Source organism: Pongo pygmaeus, chromosome 14 (genome assembly GCF_028885625.2).
Source record: "Pongo pygmaeus isolate AG05252 chromosome 14, NHGRI_mPonPyg2-v2.0_pri, whole genome shotgun sequence".
NCBI classification, from domain to species: Eukaryota; Metazoa; Chordata; class Mammalia; order Primates; family Hominidae; genus Pongo; species Pongo pygmaeus.
In genome coordinates this window covers 61,201,924-61,222,935 of record NC_072387.2, presented here as the reverse complement: position 1 = coordinate 61,222,935, position 21,012 = coordinate 61,201,924, and the positions used below count along the sequence as shown (strand labels likewise).

Sequence of the window (21,012 nt, the reverse complement as noted above, 5' to 3'; positions counted from 1 at the left end):
GATTTTTAAAATCTAGGCTGTTTATTTTAACTCTATCAAAATTAGTCACTAATGTACTACTGTTAACAACCAAAGAAGTTAGATCAACAGAATAACAATAAAACTGCTAATGAACACTTGAGTACTTCCTCTGTGCTTAAATGTTTTTTATGCATTAGTACATTTAATCCTTACAACCAACCCTGTGAGTTGGCTAATTACCACCATCATATTACATGTTTCAATAAATTTTTTACTTTTGAAATTTCAGATCATCTTTTGAAAATGAGCCATATTCCTACCAGTTACTGCTGCTGGGAACGTAAAATGGTACAAACATCTTGGAAAACAACTTGATGGCTTCTTAAAAAGTTAAAAATACATCTATTATTCATCATAGCTATTTCATTCCTGGATATTTACCCAAGAGATAATACATGTCCACACAAAGACTTGTACACAAAAGTTCATGGCAGCTTTCTTTGTAATAGCCAAATGTGGGTTGTAATTTGGGAAACAATTCAAATGTCCACTAACAGGTGAATAGGTAAAAAAATGTAATACATCAGCCGGGCACGGTGGCTCACAGCTGTAATCCCAGCACTTTGGGAGGCCGAGGCGGGCAGATCACAAGGTCAGGAGTTCAAGAACAGCCTGGCCAACATGATGAAACCCCGTCTTTGCTAAAAATACAAAAATTAGCTGGGCATGGTGGCATGTGCCTGTAATCCCAGCTACTCAAGAGACTGAGGCAGGAGAAATGCTTCAACCGGGACCTAGGAGGTGGAGGTTGCAGTGAGCCGAGATCGCGCCATTGCACTCCAGCCTGGGCTACAGAGTGAGACTCCGTCTCCAGAAAAAAAAAAAAAAAAAAGTAATACAGCCATACAACTGTATACTATTCAGTAATAAAAATGCATTACTAGTACATGTTACAGCATGGATGAATCTCAAATCATTAGCTGAGTGAGCCAGATGCAAAAGAGTACGTACTGTGTGATTTCATTTATGTACAATTCTAAGAGATGCAACTTAATCTATTTTAACAGAAAGCAGATCAGTGGTTGCCTGCATCGTGTGTGTGTGTGTGTGTGTGTGTGTGTGTGTGTGTGTGTGTTGCAAAAGGACATGAAAATGTTCAGATTTGTAAGTGGCAGTTTCATGGGTGTATCTATTTGTCAAAACTAGTCGAGTTATATATTCTAAATGTGTGCAGTTCCTTGCACACAAATTATACCTTAATAAAGTTGTAAAAAGAAAATGAATATCACTATCTATCCCTTGGCTACTTTTTTCCGTAATTTTTGGTCCTTAATTATTTTTTCAAACATTTTTTATCTTTCTGGGCTAGAGGTATACATTGCATATGATTTATCCTCCACCCTACCTGTTTACACACTTTTGTCAAGCCCCCTAAAGCATGTCAACAAATAGCTCATTTACTCTTCTACCTGGGTAAGCCTTATTTTATCTATTTGCTTTTTCTGAATTGGTTTCTGTGAGCCTTTATGTGCAGAGATGTGTCTAACCACATACTGACTGGCAGATATTAAGTATTTTGGCCTAGTTCATCTGATACTGGGTAACTATCACAATTGTTAGGCTTAACTAGCCACATTTACAGAGCAATCACACCAATAAAATAACTTAATTGTCTCAGTTATCTTTTATTTGGTGGACACTGACCGACCTATGTCTTTTCCATCATCATTAGGATCATATTTTTATACTTGCTAATAGTTGCAAACATTTATTAAATGTGTACTATGTTCCAGGCACTGTGCCTCACACTTTTCTCAGATGACCTCATTTAATCCTTCAGATGTACATACTAACCCTCATTTTATAGTTGGGGAAAGGTTAGTGAGGCAGAATCGGAATTTGAATACAGATCTACACAATACCAACACTCTTTCTGTTGAGCTATACTGCCTGTCGACTCTAGGATAACCAGTAGAGCCTATGACAATATCCTTTGTAGCAGAGGTAAGAACTTAGTGGGGAACAAGACGTAGGAATCATGGAACAGAATAACGCATTCAATCAGTCAATAAAAAAAATTACTGAATGCCAACTATATTTCCAGCATTATTTGGGATGGTAAGATAACAACAATGAAAAATTGCTAAATTTAAGTTTCCATATTTTGCTATTCTTGTACTTAACTGGAAACAAAAAACATTCTTTAGACTCATGCAAGTATAGCACAAACAGTACCTTCATTAGAGTAAATTATTACATAAATTTGTGTGCTACTTTCCTCACTACAGTATAATCATTTCATACTGTTTTATAAAATACATAAAATTTAAATGCCTCCTTGCCAACTAATTTCAGTTTTAGAAATAAGATTATTTTATTTTAAAAAGCAAGCGGGCTCCTTCCAGAATCCAAGTGTCTCTTTTGGCTGGACAACAGCAGCTGCCCTGACAAAAAATTCCTTTCTGATGCACACTTAACGGATACCATTTGAGCAGGGGAGAGGTGATTCATTGTCCCTATGCATTTTGCATTTCCTTTTTATCATACACAACAGAATGCAGTTTTTGTAATACAGGGCGTTGTTCTTTTAGCTTCACCTTCAGTTCTAACGAACAAACGTTAATTGAATTCACTACTTTCCTTTATAGATGTATATTTTATACTACAGTTTCTTCAAAAAAGACTTTAAGATTTAAGATAACTAGTTCCTATGATTTGTAAGCCACATGAGTAGATGTTACAGGGTATACAGACATGAATGAGATCTAGCCTCTAATATAGTTTATTAAATAGGGGGAAAATCAGAAGTTCATATAAGTAACTGGTAGAAAGATTAAATGAGCCATTGGAGGCTGGCCTAGGAACTTATCTATCACATACAACATTTTTTTTTTCCCCTTTGAGAGGGGGTCTCACTCTGTCGCTTAGGCTGGAGTGTTATGGCACAATTGTAGCTCATTGCAGCATTGAATTCTGGGCTCCAGTGATCCTCCCACCTCAACCTCCCAGGTTGCTAGGACTATAAGCATGCATCACCATGCCCAGATAATTTTTTTCTATCTTTTTACAGAAAGGATCTCACAATGTTGCCCAGGCTGGTCTTGAACTCCTAATCCCAAGCCATCCTGTCATCTCAGCCTCCTAAGTCCATATACAACATTATTTCTATCAAAATCCAAAAAACTAACTTCTATTCGTTAGAAATGCTCATCACTTACACTCTGGAGACCATTTGTACTGAGTTTCTTCATTTATTTTACTAGTAAACCAAATTTAATGCCAAGGAAGATGACACTCATTTCTCTTTTAGACTTAAAATGGTAAATTTCTTACCCAAAGAAAAGGGGAAGAATAGAGAACAAAGACCAACCACGTATTAAGAAAAAAACAGTACAAGTCTGTTATATTCCTTGAATGTTCTTCCCATCTCCTGAACAATCACTAAATCACTTCAATAAGTTATTTTACAAATGCTATCTCCTCTTCTAGATAGCAAGCTGCCTAAGGGACAGGAACCAGTATGTCTTTATATAATAGCATAGAGATACACTGCAAATGGTAGGTGATTAATAATGTTCTAACCCAAATTAGTGGCTAATCTGGACCTCTGGATTCATGTAATCGGTAGTACTTACCTCCCATTATCTCACAGAATGCAACATTTCAAGGGGGAAACTGAACCACAACTAGCAATGTCAACAACTGTAGTGTGGTATGTCCCCCACCAGGTTACTGTATATGTGTGTTGCTTGAACCCTGAAGGCTGGGCAGGGAGCCAAGGCCACAGTGCCTAGCTGAGGAGCAGGTGTCCCTGAGAACCCAAACATCCCAGGGCATACCTCAAAACATATCAAGGAAAACAGTCTCACTGTGCACACACATAGGCAAACAGCCAGCATATAAGCTTAAAAACAGCTTAGAGATAAGATGCAGGGTGACTCTAGAGCTGCCCAGAAATGTCTAGTAGGTAAGTCCTAGTAAACTCATCTATTCATCAAGCTGGACTTGCCCAAATTATTCTTTGGTCTCTCAATGCCTTCCCAATTTGGGGGGACGTTATAGTCCTGAGTTTTCCTTCTAACAACCGCCACATTCATCATTCGGATCCAGGCCAATGACAGGAGGGAATATTAAAATATCCAACTATTACACCATCGGAACACTAAGGACATCTTGAAAAGATGGAATATTTTTCCACCTGAGAAATAGTTATTCTTAACAAACCTGTTCACGTGCTTCTTTAGTAACTGCCATAATGTGAAATCTATTACATCTCTTCCCCCTGAATATATTTTTCCTAAAAAAAAAAAAGAACATTTTAATGAATATAAACTGTCAACAAAATTATGAGAAAAAAATTTAAGCGAAATATTCTATGTAAAAATTCAAAATAATTCCACTGATGTACATCAAACATCTTAGCTAAATTGCCACATTTTTAGGACAGATAGACTAAAAACAGAAATGTGCACTTGAAGTTTTGCTTCATAATACAACAAATCAGTTACAGCAACTTAATTTCCAAAACATCTAATTGAAAAGATTAGCTCAATTAGCATTAATTTTTATTTGTTCCCTTTTATATTGTTTTAAAAACTCCATGTTGTGAAAAATTATAAAACTATGCTAAAAAGAAGCGTTAAAAAGAGTCAACATTTGTTTTTAAGGGCAGGAAACACTGCAATGTTTAATTACAAATTATAATTACAAAAGATTGTGTAGGTAAATCACATTCCCTTTCATAAAGCAATCTTTCTGTAAAATAATTAACTTTCTTTACATGACTTTTTAACTATTGAAATTAATATCAGAGTTAACAGGTAACATTTTCTTGCAAACTTGATAATCAACTGCTTTATGCATCAATTTACATATTTACTTGAATAAACTTACTGGCAGATTAAAATCCAGTTTATAAACTGGAGGGCTAATTTTAAAAATAATTTTAAATTCTCTTTTTATGGACTAAACTACTTTTCTCTACTAAATAGAACTAACCGGAAAAAATGGAAATATCATATGAACATTAAGGAATGTGATTTCAAGTCATACAAGTTTTCCTCTAGCAGGTTCCCAAGTTATTTGTAAACAAAGGCTTTTCTGCTCCAGAACTTTCCTCAGTGCCTTGCATTCTTCTCCCTCAACCGAACGTCCGGTGAACAGGATGGTGGATTAAAGCAAGTCACGGCAGAGAGGAAATGCCTTGGTAAAGCACTGAACTTCAAAAGAGGAATGCACAACAAAGAAAGGGAATGGACATTTGCTGAGCACCTACTATGTACCAGAGAGTTTATACGTGTTGCTTTTCTATTCCTCAAGAAAGCCATTTAAGCTAGATTTCACTTTCAGCATTTTATAGCTGGGGAAACAGGCTGATGGAGGCTATAAAAGGTGCCCCGGTCACAGAATTAGTCAGTGGCAGTGCCAACATTCTGAGGCAGGCCAGTGTGAACTGTCAATTTCCAAAAGAAGCAATAAGACCAGGCCTGGGTTGTCTGGGGTTGATACCCCAGACCCTGCCCGAGTCATAGCAGGGTGAACAACTTGGCATCTCACCATTGCTTCCCCTTACTCCCCTTTAGCTGGCTTTTTAACACACTGAAGGCACAGGAACCCCTTTCCTACTTGTTTAGCTTCTCCTTTGCCACCTAATTTTTAAAATATTAAATATCAAATCTAATATTAAAAATCAAATATGCCATCCCGATGTAGCTGCACAGTATTATATGCAAGCTGAATGATTCAGTTAAATTTTCTCAAGTATTAACTGACTCAGTTAAATATTCTTAAGTAAAACTCCAAGAACACTTTTACTTTATTCAATAATATGTAACAGATACTAAATCACTTTAAATTAGTAATTCAAATAATATTCCAAAGTCACCATAAACTCTTGAACTTCCTGTGTTAACTGCTAACCACCTTTTACAACTTTCCTGTATAAATCAGTAATTTAACACCCAGAAGGAGTTAACTCAAGTGCCTGATTTTACTTAAAACAAATTCACGGAATACACAATGTATTGAAAACACTCCAATTGTGAGCATACCCTGCTATAAAGACAGGTTAGGCCGGGCGTGGTGGCTCACGCCTGTAATCCCAGCATTTCGGGAGGCCGAGATGGGCAGATCACTTGAGGTCAGGAGTTACCAGCCTGGCCAACATGGTGAAACCCCATCTCTACTAAAAATACAAAAATGAGTTGGGCATGGTGGTGCACACCTGTAATCCCAGCTACTGGGGAGGCTGTCAGGAGAATCGCTAGAACCCAGGAGGCAGAGGTTGCAGTGGGCCAAGATGGTGCCACTGCACTCCAGCCTGGGCGACAGAGTGAGACTCCATCTCAAAAAAATAAACAAATAAATAAATAAAAGACAAGTTAATTTTTGTCAGACCATGCCAAATATCTGGCTCCTCCTTCGCAACTACCACTTTCAGGGTTTAAAGGAGAAAGAGAATAGAAACTTTATGTAAATACAGAACAACTTTAGATTCTAAAATAACTATGTAAGACATGGCTCACCATCTTTAAGAACTTCAAATCAGTAATTTCAAATGGCCACAAATAATCTACCATTTTAAGCTATAGGGTGCAGTGGCACGATCTTGGCTCACTGCAACCTCCACCTCCCGGATTCAAGCAATTCTTCTGCCTCAGCCTCCTGAGTAGCTGGGATTGCAGGAGCTCACCACCACGTCCAGCTAATTTTTGTATTTTTAGTAGAGGCGAGGTTTCACCATGTTAGCCAGGCTGGTCTTGAACTCCCGACCTTGTGATCCACCTGCCTCGGCCCTCTAAATTGCTGGGATTACAGGCGTGAGCCACGATGCCCAGTCTACGCCTTTCTTTCTTTTCGTTGATGGTGGGTCATTTCTCTAAGGTGTAACAAAAGATAAGCATGTATAGAGAGATAAAGGGTAAATGAATACACAGTATTAGGCATTTATATTTAAAATGAAAAATAATGTTTCTCACAAAACACTCACTTGTTCAGAGTTCAGTCAGCTCTATTTATTCTAAATCAAAGGAACCCTATTCATCATGGGTAGATATGAAGCATGGCCCATTTTGATTTAAGGTATAGAAAAATGCAGGACTGGCAAACTCCAGCACATGGTTCCCTCTCTAGGAAGTGGTATACAGAAAGTAAGAACACAGATGTAAATGCATTCATAATGCTCACATATCCAACAGCAATAATACACACCCACAATAAGGTAAATCTACAGTCAAGGTAAAACCAAACTACACAAACAAAACCCAGCAGACTACAAAGCCTGATACCTGTTTCTAAGATCAGCGGTCTTCTCCTGGCCAGGATAATTGTCATAGCCTTGGTCAAACTGAATCTGATGCTCTGGCCTTATATTAACTCTAGCTGTAGCACATCTGGCAATTTTCGTATCTGATATTTTGTTATTGAAACTGAAATAATAAAAAGGTCAAGTGCATTAGAAATCTTAGCTACAGCCAGGCACGGTGGCTCATGCCTGTAATCCCAGCACTTTGGGAGGCCAAGGTGGGTGGATGACCTGAGGTCAGGAGTTCGAGACCAGCCAGGCCAACATGGAGAACCCCCCCTGCCACTACTGAAAGTACAAAATTAGCTGGGCACAGTGGCAGTCGCCAGTAATCCCAGCTACTTGGGAGGCTGAGGCAGAAGAATCGTTGGAACCCAGGAGGTGGAGGTTGCAATAAGCCGAAATCGCATCATTGCAGTCCAGCCAGGGAGACGAGTGAAACTTTGTCTCCAAAAAAATAAAAAAATAAAAAAAAGAAACCTTAGTTACAGAACAGTAATAAACTTTCTGAAACAGGACAGTATAACATTTAATTCTTATTTCATTTTTATCCACTAATTATACAGCATACAAAGTTATGTTTAAATTAAATTTTAAAAAGTCATCTATTAACAGTCACATAACACAGAACATTACAATTTTTGTTTACTTCCATCTTTTAAAGATGTTCTTCAGAAATATTCATTTCAAACATAAAAGTGTCACATGAAAAATTATTCCAAGAAAATGAACAGAAAGTACAATCAGTATCTGTATGCCTATCACCTATATTCAATAACTAAATTAAAACCAAGATAGATATATTTATTTATAGCCCTTGTATTTGTTCAAACACAAACAAAATGAGTCACTGAACTGACAGTCCAGATATTTATGGTTTTCTTTTTTTTAAATATAGTTTCTTTCAGAGACAGGGTCTCACTCTGTCGCCCAGGCTGGAGGGCAGTGGTGTCTATCTTAACCCAATGCGGCCTCAAACTCTGGACTTAAGCCATCCTCCAGCCTTAGCCCCCAAAGTAGCTAGAACTGCCGGCACACGCCACCATGCCCAGCTAATTTTTTTATGGTTTATAAAGATGGGGTCTTGTTTTGCTGCTCAGACTGGTCTCAAATTCCTGGCCTCAAGTGATCCTCTCACCTCAGCCTCATAAAGTGCTGGGATTACGGGCATGAGCCACCACACGTGGCCATTTCTTTTAACTTCCCGAAATACATCTGGTACACACGCTCACTGGGAATAACAGATTTAGATCACTCTCCAAAATGAAGCAGTGTTACCACTACAATGTAGGCAGCAAGGAGTCTAACGTAGCATAAAATAATGAGAGATGAAGAGAGTAAGTGGAAAGATATCAGCTTAAACATAAGAATAGGAGGAAAAAGAGAAGGAAACAGACCTGAAGATTGCTATACCGTGCATAAAACCAGCAAGCTATTTAACTGAAAAAAAAATTACTTTTCTCAGAAAAGCTATCTTATTCTGTTATTTTTAATAACATTACTGAATTTATCATTTCTTGTTTCATGGACAAGAAACTGTAACTTCCTAAAAGGAAAGTAACTATTCAATTGGTCTCTTAAAACTATAATCTTACTTAAGACATAAGTTTTTTAAAAACTTGAATTGCTAAAATTCTACTTATATGGTATATTTTATATGTAAATTCCACTTACGTGGTCTATATTATGTATATTACTTACTAGCCACATGAAAATGGCCTATTTTGAGATATAAACATTACTAACCTAATGGTTTGATTCACTTACCTAATTAGGTCTCTCTCCATCTCTCTGTGCCCCTGACTCTTCCTCATGCTATGGAGCTGCCTGAGCAGCTCTGGCTTGCCTGCTTGTCAAAACAGAGCAGCAGATGCAGCTGCCACCAACTCAGGACTCAGGGACTCATTTCTGAAAAAGAAAATGAAAACCAAATGAGAAAGAAAAAAGAGATTGCTTGTTATGCCAGTAGTTTAGTGAAAAGCAAAATGATTTTGGGGGGAAAATTTTCTGTTGATCAAAAAAGTATCATTCAATTCAATATCTGACAAAAGCAGGAATTCTCAACTATTAGGTACCAGTTTTATATAAACTTTGAAATGATAATTCAGAACAATATATTAAGGTGGAGGGATGAGGGATCAGCCTCAAAAATTATAAATTAGTGGAATTTTCAATTAGATGCTATTGTATTTCAAAAACAATATATATTGCAAGCAAATATTAAGGCAGCTTAACCTGTTCACAGAAGCTTTACTCATAATAGCCCCAAACTGGAACCAACCTAAGGTCTGTTGTTAGAATGAAAAAACAAATTGTGAGATATCCAAACAATGGAAGAGTACTCAGCTCATGCCAACATGACTGACTCTCACAGACATTCGATCAAGTGAAAGAAGTTGGACACAGAATATATTCTGTATGATTCCATTGCTGTCAAGTGCCAGAACAGGCAAAACTAATCTGAGGTGAAAAAACAAAACAGCAATTGCCTCAGGACAGAAGGCTACTGACTGGGAAGGTGAAAATGGGAAACACAGTGTCTTGGTTAAGTGTGTGGGTCACATGGGCTTATCCATTTGTCAAAATCCTCCAGCTAAGATTTGTACACTTTAATGTATGTAAATTTTACCTGAAAAAAAAAAAAGCCATCAATCATTATCAAGTGGGAGATGAAAACTGGGTGAAGGTATATATAATACAAGAATAGCAAAATGTTGATCATTGTTGACGCTGGGTGACAGTATAAAGGGGTTCACTGTACCATTTTGCATACTTTGCGTATATTTTAAATTTTTCATAAGAAAAAGCTTTTAAAAGCTTCCTAAATTAGAGCAAGTTAATACAAAAACATCCTATTATAAAAAGAAAGTAAACTATATACAACATTGTTTCCTTTTTTTTTTTTTTTTTTTTAAGAGATGGGATCTCAGTATGTCGTGAAGTCTGGCCTCGAAGTCCTGGATTCAAGCAATCCTCCCACATCACCTTCCTGAGTAGCTTGGACTACAGGCATCTGTCACCATACCTGGCTATTTGCAACATTTTTAAACTCACTGAGAACTGCCATCTCAATAAGTGGGACCCAAATTAATATTTTATTATGCCTGGCTTTCTATATTATGATCTATTACCTAATATTCAAATTAAAGCTCCCAAATTCCTAAAGTTCTTGGAGAAAGATTTTAAGGACTTAACTGAGACATATATGGAAAATCTAAAATCTGATAGGAATGGAAGAAAAGTAGAAGAATGAAAAAAGGGGTTCAGCATGGTGGCTCATGCCTGTAATTCCAGCACCCTGGGAAGCCAAGGAGGGAGGATCGCTTGAGCCCAAGAGTTCGAGACCAGCCTGGGCAAGATGGCAAAACCCCATCTCCACAAAAAGAAAAAAAAAAAATTAGCCAGGAGTGGTGGCACACGCTTACAGTCCCAGCTACTTGAGAGGTTGAGTGGAAGGATCACTTGAGCCTGGGAGGTTGAGGCTGCAGTGAGTGATGATTGTTCCACCACACTCCAGCATGGGCCACAGAGCAACACCCTGTCTCAAAAAAAGAAAAAGAAAAAAGGAAATATAACAGTTAAAACGAAACGTACTTTCAGAACTGTTATCCGTGAATAAAGCTTTAAACTTATTCCACGTCATTGTTATTTCTTTCATAAACCACTTGTAAACTTCATTTTCAAATTTTAATATATGTATTTGATCAGAGTAGGCACAGAACATAGGTGAATATTCATTTTTCAGAATGATGCATTTCATAACAATGGTTTCCTTCATAGTTATAGTCTCTGGCTTTATAATTTATAAAGTTCTAATTAATAAAAATTGTAGGGAGCCTGTGTCATTGAACAAGATAATTTTTACATACAAGGATCTTTCTTCATAGATTTTAACAACGTAATGAGAACTTGCTAAAGTATCTTTTAGGGCCGCGTGGTGGCTCATGGCAGTAATCCCAGCACTTTAGGAGGCCGAGGCAGGTGGATCACCTGAGGTCAGGAGTTCAAGGCCAGCCTGGTCAACATGGTGAAACCCCATCTCTACTAAAAACACAAAAAATTACCCAGGCATTGTGGAGTGCACCTGTAATCCCCACTACTCGGGAGGCTGAGGAAGGAGAATCGCTTGAACCTAGAAGGCGGAGGTTGCAGTAAGCTGAGATCACACCACTACACTCCAGCCTGGGCAAAAAACAGCAAGACTCCATCTCAAAAAAAAAAAAAAAGTATCTTTTAACAATCTATTCAATCCTGTAATTAAAACTATTTCATGAATACATACTTTTCCCCTTCATAACTTTTGTCTTTTTTTTTTTTTGAGATAGGGTCTCACTCTGTTGCCCATGCTGGAGTGCACTGGCACAATCTCGGCTCACTGCAATGTCCACCTCCCGGGTTCAAGGGATTCTCCCACCTCAGCCTCCCGAGTAACTGTGATTACAGTCCCATGCCACCACACCCGGCTAATTTTTGTATTTTTGTGATAGACACAGGGTTTCACCATGTCGATCAGGTGGGTCTCAGCTCCTAACCTCAAGTGATCTGCCCACCTTGGCCTCCCAAAGTGCTGGGATTACAGGCGTGAGCCACTGCTCCAGCCCCCTCGCAAATACTTTTAAATCATCTCTAGATTACTTGTAATACCTAATATAACAAATGCTACATAAGTAGTTGTTATACTGTATTTTTTAATTGGTATTTTTTTCTATGTGTTTCTTAAAAAACGTTATCAGAAGTTATCTGTGGATGCAGAACCTACGCATACAGAGGGCCAACTGTATATTACTCCATTCCTATCAATGACATTATCCTTGTTAAGATGGTGTCTCAGAAGTGGTTGTGGTAAAAACAAATATCCTAGGAAAATCAATGTGGAAGAGGGTAAACATGGTAATGTCCAATCTTATTACAAGGCTAGGTCATTAAAAAGAAAATACAACTGGCCGGGCGCAGTGACATGCCTGTAATCCCAGCACTTTGGGAGGCCGAGGAGGGTGGATCACAAAGTCAGGAGTTCAAGACCAGCCTGGCCAACATGGTGAAACCCCATCTCTACTAAAAATACAAAAATTAGCCAGGCATGGTGGCAGGTACCTGTAATGTCAGCTACTTGGGAGGCTGAGGTAGAGAATTGCTTGAACCCAGGAGGTGGAGATAGCAGTGAGCCAAGATCACGCCACTGCACTCCAGCCTGGGCGACAGAGCGAGACTCCATCTCAAAAACAAAACAAAACAAAATACAACTTCCTCTTGGCTCACTTTCTCTTGAGACACCCACCCTGGAACCCAGCCACCATGCAGTGAGAAAGCCCAGGTCACAAAGAAAGCCACATGTAGGTGTTTCTGCTAACACCCTCAGCTAAGGTCTCAGCTGACAGCCAGCATCAACTGCCAGAACTATGAGTGAGCAAACTTCAGACGATTCCAGCCTCAGACTTCTAAGTCTTCCAAATGAGGACCCAGACATCATAGAGCACAGACTGGCCTTCCCCACTGTGTTCCAGCCAAATTGCTAACCCACAGAATCTGTGAGCATAATGAATGAATGTTTTATGCCACTAAGTTTGAGAGGTAGTGTAACCATGGTAACCATATCAATGGGGATTTAATATATAATACAAAGAAAGAAAAGCAGGCTATGCATGAAGCTATGAAGACAGTGCCTCATGAAGCAAAGATCATGACTCATCTAATCCCATGCATCCTGGAAGTCCTTGAAAAGCAGAGAGGGGAGGCAAAAATCATTAAAAGACACCTTTTAAAAACTCAAAACAGATGCACCTCATTCACCAGTCTTTTGATGTAGGACCAAAACCTCTTTTTTAAACACAGGACCACTGACAAAAGGTTCTAAGACATATATTTTATATACATCACACCCATCCTGCAACATTTTCAATTTTGGTTTAAGTGGAAAAGTGGACCAAGATTGTGAGACAGCTTACAAAGTAATCTAAGGGTATGATGCTCCTGCGCATGTATATTTGTCTCACTCATGCCTAATTGGAAAGAAATTGTTTACGTGACCTTTACTGACCCTTTCCAAAGCATTCAACTCACTTTACCATTTCTGTAACAGTTAATTAAATTACAATAAAGGGCATGAGGGGTCATAAACAGGTCTGGTAGACTTAAAAATGCCATTCTTGATAAGTATTTATATGTTTGTGTTATTTACTTCCACATACTTACATGTAACTATTTTGTTTCTAAAGAGTAGGATGAGGAGGAAGTACCTATTATGGGTACTGATTGTCTGAATTAGCTTACTCTACCACCCAATTATACTTTCCAGAGGTATTTTTGATACCATGTAGAAACCAAGAAGTTCCATTAAAATGTTAAATCATTCTGGAAAACAGAAGCCTATATTATCTGTTTGTTCTGATAAGGGATGTCAGTGATGGGTATCCTAAAGCCACACACCTTACTACTTGAATTAATGACATCACTGAAATACATCATTATGTATCATTAAAAAAAAAATACTGCCGTTTAACCTACAACACAATGCCAACATATCACTGATTGCACTTAGAATTAAATACTCTTTTGACAAGCACAAGTAATTACAATGCTCTGAGGAAGCCAAGAAAGCTGAAAGCACGGATAGTTATTGGTCACAGGAAGTCATATAGAGCAGTTGTAATCAACATGCTAAACTTTATTCCAGAAAACATTTTTTAAATGGAAAATTTCAAATAAGCGAGTCCCTTACAGACATGAAGCTACCTTCAAATCAAGATGTAAATGATATTGTTAATTAACAGCTTAAAGAGGCAGTTAAGTGGCAGTTAATAACACCGATAAATATGTAAGAGTGTAGAATTATCAATGAGATCACTTCTCTTTTCCTTTCACTGGATTGTGTACAGATATCCTCTTGTTATTTAAATATAATACAATTACAGCATTTCTCAAGTAATTATTAGAGTCCCTGTGTTTACAAGCTGATATTTTTTTCTTCATTAATTCAATATCTCCCAAGTACTTGTATTAAAAATATTTTTTGCAAAAAGAAAAAGCTTACTGGAATTTCAAAAATTACTTTCAAACAACATTCAAATTACAATTAAATTTACCTCTTCTCTGGAGCATGTCCTAAAGCTCTTTGAGGCCCGCCAGTTGTAGCTTTTAAGTGGACTTCTGTTGGGTGGCTTTGTTGTTTGTACATTTACAATTCAACTTTCGTGCTCAATTCAACTTTCGTGCCCTTAATAATGTCTAACAAGTCTTTTTCCCTGTTTTCCTTTACACTGTCTTGGTTCTCAAGTCTCCTTGGCAGTCTCAACAGTTCACACTGCTCAACTTTCTTGCTACAGATCGCGCCGTTAGTGCCAAAATATCTTTGGATATTATTTTTTGTCCTGGAAAGACACATTAAAGAAAAAAAAGAAAAATACAATGCAGGCTAATAAAGCAAAAAACCATGTATCTAAATTTTTTTTCAATTCAAGCCCTTTCCATTCACTTTTTATAATTATTAACAACCATAGCAGCAGCAACTTACCATGTATTAGTACATACTATATGCCTCAACCTCGTGTAATATGTTTTATGCACGTTTCTCATACCCACATTAACTCTCTAAGGTCTCCATTTTGCAGATAAGGAAACTGAAAATCAGAGAAGTAACTTACCTAAGGTCATGCACCTCACAGCTCACTAAGGCCAAAGACACACTGGGGTGCCACAAATAAGTGGAGGTATGCTGAGATATTGATCACCTGCTCCTTGGGGTGGCCAGGGGAGGCCTGGGGGTGCTGGTGCTCCCAAATCTGTTCCTTCCCACCATGTAACCCAGAGTACAGTAGAAAAACTCTGACATGGTTAATAAATGACAATTTATTATTCTCAAATCCAGATCTGACTGACTGCAAGTCCTTGATCTTAACATAACACCTCTTTAAAAAGTTATAATTAAACAATACAAAAATAAATTTCTATCAAAAATATTACTTTAAAAAAAACTGAGTGGGTCTTATTTTAATCTGATCAACATTCTCATCAAGCTACATGCCACTTAACCCATAACCACTTGTAAGCTAAGCTAAAATGGAACAGAAAAGAGAATAATCGATGGCTATAAATGTCATTTTTGCTTTCCTCATTAGATACATTTATGAAAGAGAACACCACAAATGATTACATCTATATTAGACTCATGCAAAAGATGTCCTAATTCTAAGTAACTCAAATATCCAGTTTTATTCTGTGGGGTTAAAAACCTCTTTTGGCACTTGATTACTGAAGAACTTTAAAAACTCTGAATGTGTTAGTTTCAGTAAGAGGGTATATATTTAAAAATCATTCATTAAATATAGTGAATATCTACTCTGTGCTGGGCACTATACTAGGTACTGACAATATATTAGTAAATAAGAATTTCATAGTTCCTACTTTTATGAAGCTGATGTGCTACAGCACTGCTTCTCAAACTTTAATATGCATAGAAATTTTTTTTTTTTTGAGACAGGGTCTCGCTCTGTCACACAGGCTGGAGTACAGTGGCATGATCTTGGCTCACTGCAGCCTCGACTTCCCCAGGCTCCAGCGATCCTCCCACCTCAGCCTCCTGAGTAGTTGGGACTAATTTTTTATAGAAATGGGTTTCCCATGTTGCACAGGAACTCCTGGGATCTGCCCACTTAGAACTCCCACTGCCCACCTAGGCTTCCCTAAGTGCTGGGATTACAGGCCTAGGCCACTGTGCCTGGCCCATAGAAATTATCTATGCTCCTTGCTAAAATACAGATTCTTTGGTCCCACCAAACTACTCTGATTCAGTAGCTTTTTCCAGGAGACACTTGAGAATTTGCATTTCTAACAAGCTCCCAGGTGTTGCTAATTCTGCTGATCAGGGGACCACATTACAGTAGCTATGTTACCTATGTTACTTAATCCTTACAATCTTAAAGGATAGGTTTTATTATTCTCGTTTTACAGAACAAACTGCTGCCCACAGACGTTAAGTCAGTGGTTATGAATCTCTAGAGGTTATACAAATCACATAGGCAGCTGACTTAAAACACAGATTCCTAAGATTCTTAGTTTGTAAGTTTGGAATGGGGTTCAGGGATCTGCATGTCAAATAAGACCCAGGTGCTTCTGATGCAGGTGAGCTCAAGAGCCTGTATCAGACCTTAGGTTAAATACTATATCAAGTTCTCAAAGCCAGAAAATAGTAGCCACAGGCTAAGGATACTTGCATGAAAGAGAAAACGGCAATTTCAAAAAATGCTGAAACTATCTGATCTGCTTATGAAAACGTCAGAGGCTATCAAATCAGGCACTTTAAAATTAGAATGAAAAAACAATTGCCAAACTAGTATCCTCATAATAAGTACACAGGACTCTCATAATATTCAATATATGGTACAATCTAGGAAAATAATTATTATTGTTTTTTTTTTTTTTTTTTTTTGAGACGGGATCTCGCTCTGTCGCCAGGCTAGAGTGCAGTGGCGCGATCTCAGCTCACTGCAAGCTCCCCCTCCCGGGTTCACGCCATTCTCCTGCCTCAGCCTCCCGAGTAGCCGGGACTACAGGCGCCCGCCACCACGCCCGGCTAATTTTTTGTATTTTCAGTAGAGACGGGGTTTTACCGTGTTAGCCAGAATGGTCTGGATCTCCTGACCTCGTGATCCACCCGCCTCAGCCTCCCAAAGTGTTGGGATTACAGGCGTGAGCCACCGCGCCCAGCCTATTATTCTACATTTAAAGTTAACACTGGTCAGGTGCAGCGGCTCACGCCTGTAATCCCAGTATTTTGGGAGGCCGAGGCGGATGGATCACCTGAGGTCTGGAGTTCGAGACCAGCCTGGCCAATACGGTGAAACCCCGTTTCTACTAAAAATACAAAAATGAGCCAGGCGTGATAACGCACGCCTGTAGTCCCAGCTATTCAGGAGGCTGAGGCGCAAGAATCGCTTGAACCAGGGAGGCAGAGGTTGCAGTGAGCCAAGATCATGCCACTGTACTCCAGCCTGGGCCACAGAGTGAGACTCCGTCTCAAAAAATAATTAGCAATAGTAATAATAATAATAAATAAAGTTGGCCGGGCGTGGTGGCTCATGCCTGTAATCCCAGCACTTTGAGAGGCCAATGCAGGCCGATCACCTGAGGTCGGGAGTTGGAGCCTGGCCAACATGGAGAAACCCCATCTCTACTAAAAATACAAAATTAGCTGGGGCATGCCTATAATCCCAGCTACTCGGGAGGCTGAGGCAGGAGAATCGCTTGAACCCGGGAGGCGGAGATTGTGGTGAGCCGAGATTGTGCCATTGCACTCCAGCCTGGGCAACAAGAGCAAAACTCCGTCTCAAGAAAAGAAAATAAATAAAGTTAATATTAAAGGTATTTTAACAGAAAGGTGGTAATCAGGGGAATGAATCTCACATATAATCTTTACTACAATGTTTTCTTTCAAGACTGCTTTCACACCACAGAAAGCAATCTACATTACGGGAAAATTATGTATAAGTAACTCCATAACACTAACATAAAATTCTAAACCTAACCTCCCACCTGAGTTTGTTTCCACTGACAGCATCGCATCAGTACTTCAAATGCAACACCTTCAAAACGACATTCAAGACGTCCCCTTTCAGACTGATTTTCCATTTTCCACACTTCTATATTAAAATGCCCCCTGACATAAACAGATTTTTTCTGTTTTCCAAAAATTATAACATGCGTAAAAATCTTTCTCAACCCCGGCTCTGCATTCTTCTGCTAATGTTAAGGATACCATAATCCTCCAAAGCAGCCAGTTGAAATCTTTGCTATCTCTGACCACCCTACCATTATCCCATGATGTCACATCCCCTTAATTCCACCTGGGCAATTTTTCTCCTCCATTCAGCTGGTCCTTCCCATCTTCACTGCTACTAACCTGCTTCAGCGCTGTACTTTTATGCACGGAAGTTACACAGTGGAATTAGGCTTTCATAACAATAAAGTACTCGGAGGATAAACAGCAAAACCAAGTATGCTGCAACACCTTTTCTTTCCTGGCTAACTTCAACCAGTGGTCCTTCAGATTTCATCAGACTTTTCTTCCAGAAAGGATATCCCGAGTCGCCCCTGCAATGGTTAGGTGTCCCTATTTGCTCCTCCAGCAATTACTTGTTGGATGAATGGTGTACTCTGTGCTTCCACACACTATCTCAGCAATTACTTCACTACACAGCACTTGAATTGTCTACTTGCTGGAACTACACGCTCCGTGATGACAAGACTGTCTTACTTGGGGTTTATGACCAGCACTGGCACGCTGTAAAGTTTCCCAATAATGAACTAAAGAATAAATGAAGGAAACAGAAATGAGACTATCAAATAAATCTTGGGAAGCAAAAGATAAAACAACTTCGCTTTTGGAGCTTGGATAAACTGACAGGAGTTGATGACAAGACGAATGAGGCACAGCGACCGGGCCTGTAATCGGAGCTCTGTCTTCCACGCACGCTATGTTTCCTTGGGCAAGTCATCTTATCTTTCTGGGATTTTTCTTTTCTCAGATTTAAAGCAATAGCTTCTAAAACCCAGCAGGTAATAACATCGACACCAGGAAGTCGGAGGATAACTGAATGTACAGCACGGGGCACGGGGATGCCCGAGGACCTGCGGAGCCAAAAGCGCTGAACTGCAGTACCTGACAGTTCCACGCCGAGCAGCGAGTAGCAAAATTGCAGCCGCTGATGTCTCTGGGCTTCCAGGGGACAAAGGATGGCAGGAAAGGGTGCGAAGAGTTAGAAACGCCGAGACTCTAGGAAACACCGCGGAGACACAAAGCCAACCAGGAGAGCAACTGAAACAGTGCGTCCCCATGCCAAACACATCCCCCGCGCTCTCTTCCGTTTCTGGTCTGGCGTCTTCCTCTCCCTTTGCTTTCCGGTGGGCAACTGAGGTGGGTAACTGTATTCCGGACTCGCCCGCGGGCCAGGCGGAGCCAGCTACCTCCAGACGACCCCACCCACCCGGCGATTCTATTCCTAGAGGCGGAGACCTCGCCAGTGTTCAGTAAGGTTCGCTGGCCTAGGAGGATTCCAGACCGCCAAGACCGCCGAACAAGATAGTGGAGGGCGTGATCAGTTGTGCAAAAACTACAGATGATCAGTCTGTTTTTATGTTGTTGTTTTTCTGAGACTGAGTCTCCCTCTGTCGCCCAGGCTGGAGCGCAGTGGCGCGATCTTAGCTCACTGCAACCTCCGCCTCCCGTGTTCAAGCAGTTCTTCTGCCTCAGTCTCCTGAGTAGCTAGGATTACAGGCGTGCGCCACCACTCCCGGCTAATTTTTTTTTTTTTTTTTTGTACTTTTAGTAGAGGCGGGGTTTCAGCATGTTGGTCAGGCTGGTCTCGAACTCCTGACCTCGTGATCCGCCCGCCTCAGCCTCCCAAAGTGCTGGTATTAGAGGCGTGAGCCACCGCGTCTGGTGGTTTCTTCACCCACACATCTGATGCCTCAGCTGGAGTAACTGGAAGAAACAGGGGGCTGGCTGAATCTCTCTCCACACCTTTGCCCCATGACCTTTTTTTTTTTTTTTTTTTTTTGAGATGAAGTCTCACTCTGTTGTCCAGGCTGGAGCACAGTGTTGTGATCTTGACTCACTACAACCTCTGCCTCCCAGGTTCAAGCTATCCTCCTGCCTCAGCCTCTAGATTAGCTGGAATTACAAGCATACGACACCACACCTGGCTACTTTTTGTAGTTTTTTTAGTAGAGATGGGAGTTTCACCATGTTGTCCAGGCTGGTCTCAAACTCCTGACCTCAGGTGATCCACCTGCCTCAGCCTCCGAAAGTGTGGGATTACAGGCATGAGACACTGCGCCGGCTTGCCCCATGACTTTTGTACCTGGCTGGGTTGCGCTTCCTCACAGCATGGCATCTCAGCATGTTTGGACTTCTTCTTCTTCTTCTTCTTCTTCTTCTTCTTCTTCTTCTTATCATTATTATTATTATTATTATTATTAGAGTCTCTCTCTCTCTCCAGGCTGGAGTACAGTGGCGCAATCTCAGCTCACTGCAACCTCCACCTCCTGAGTTCAAGCAATTCTCCTGCCTCAGCTTACCGAGTAGCTGGAACTACAGGCGTGCACCACCACACCCAGCTAATTTTTGTATTTTTAGTAGAAATGGGGTTTCACCACATTGGCCAGGATGATCTTGATCTCTTTACCTCGTTATCGGCCCGCCTCGGCCTCCCAAAGTGCTGGGATTACAGACGTGAGCCACTGGGCCTGGCCTATATTTGGACTTCTTACAGAGCAGCTGGCTTGCCTTAGAGCGAATATTCACACCAGACTAAAGCTGCACAGCATTGAAAGTCACATGACATCACTTTCATTTCATTCTATTGGTGCAAAATGGGTCACAGGGCCAGTCCAGATTCAAAGTGAAGGAACCACACTTCCCTGCAAGTACCAGCAGCAGTGGTCACTGGGGGACGATTTTCAGAGAGTTGCTACCACATCCTAGAAAACTTTTAATTAGTTAATTCCATTTATTTCATCAGTATTTTCTTTAAAAAACTTTTAAATTATTTTTTAAATTTTCGTGGGTACATAGTAGGTGTATATAGTTATGGAATACATGAGATGTTTTGATATAGGCATGCAATGCGTATTAATCACATCATGGAGAACGGAGTACTCAAGCATTTATCCTTTGAATTACAAATGATTCAATTACATTCTTTATTTAAAAATATACAATTAAGTTGTTATTGACTACAGTCACCCTATTGTGC

General features: G+C 39.7%; 1 protein-coding gene across 7 annotated transcripts in view; it reads right to left on the bottom strand.

The window, feature by feature from the left end:
* SUGT1 (SGT1 homolog, MIS12 kinetochore complex assembly cochaperone) overlaps positions 1 to 19,309 on the bottom strand; it is a 68,975-nt gene extending 49,666 nt beyond the window's left edge. The window contains exons 1-7 of one of the 7 annotated variants that reach the window (XM_054446923.2): positions 18,918 to 19,112; positions 14,347 to 14,631; positions 9,032 to 9,172; positions 7,248 to 7,388; positions 6,950 to 7,088; positions 6,733 to 6,838; positions 4,186 to 4,258 (exon numbers count right to left, since the gene is read on the bottom strand). The gene's annotated coding sequence lies outside the window, so the exon portion shown is untranslated. Of the gene's footprint in view, positions 1 to 4,185; positions 4,259 to 6,732; positions 6,839 to 6,949; positions 7,089 to 7,247; positions 7,389 to 9,031; positions 9,173 to 14,346; positions 14,632 to 18,158 lie in introns of all 7 variants that reach the window. The other 6 variants (XM_063650905.1, XM_063650904.1, XM_054446919.2 and 3 more) reach the window with 6 other exon arrangements.
* Positions 19,310 to 21,012: the final 1,703 nt, after the last annotated feature.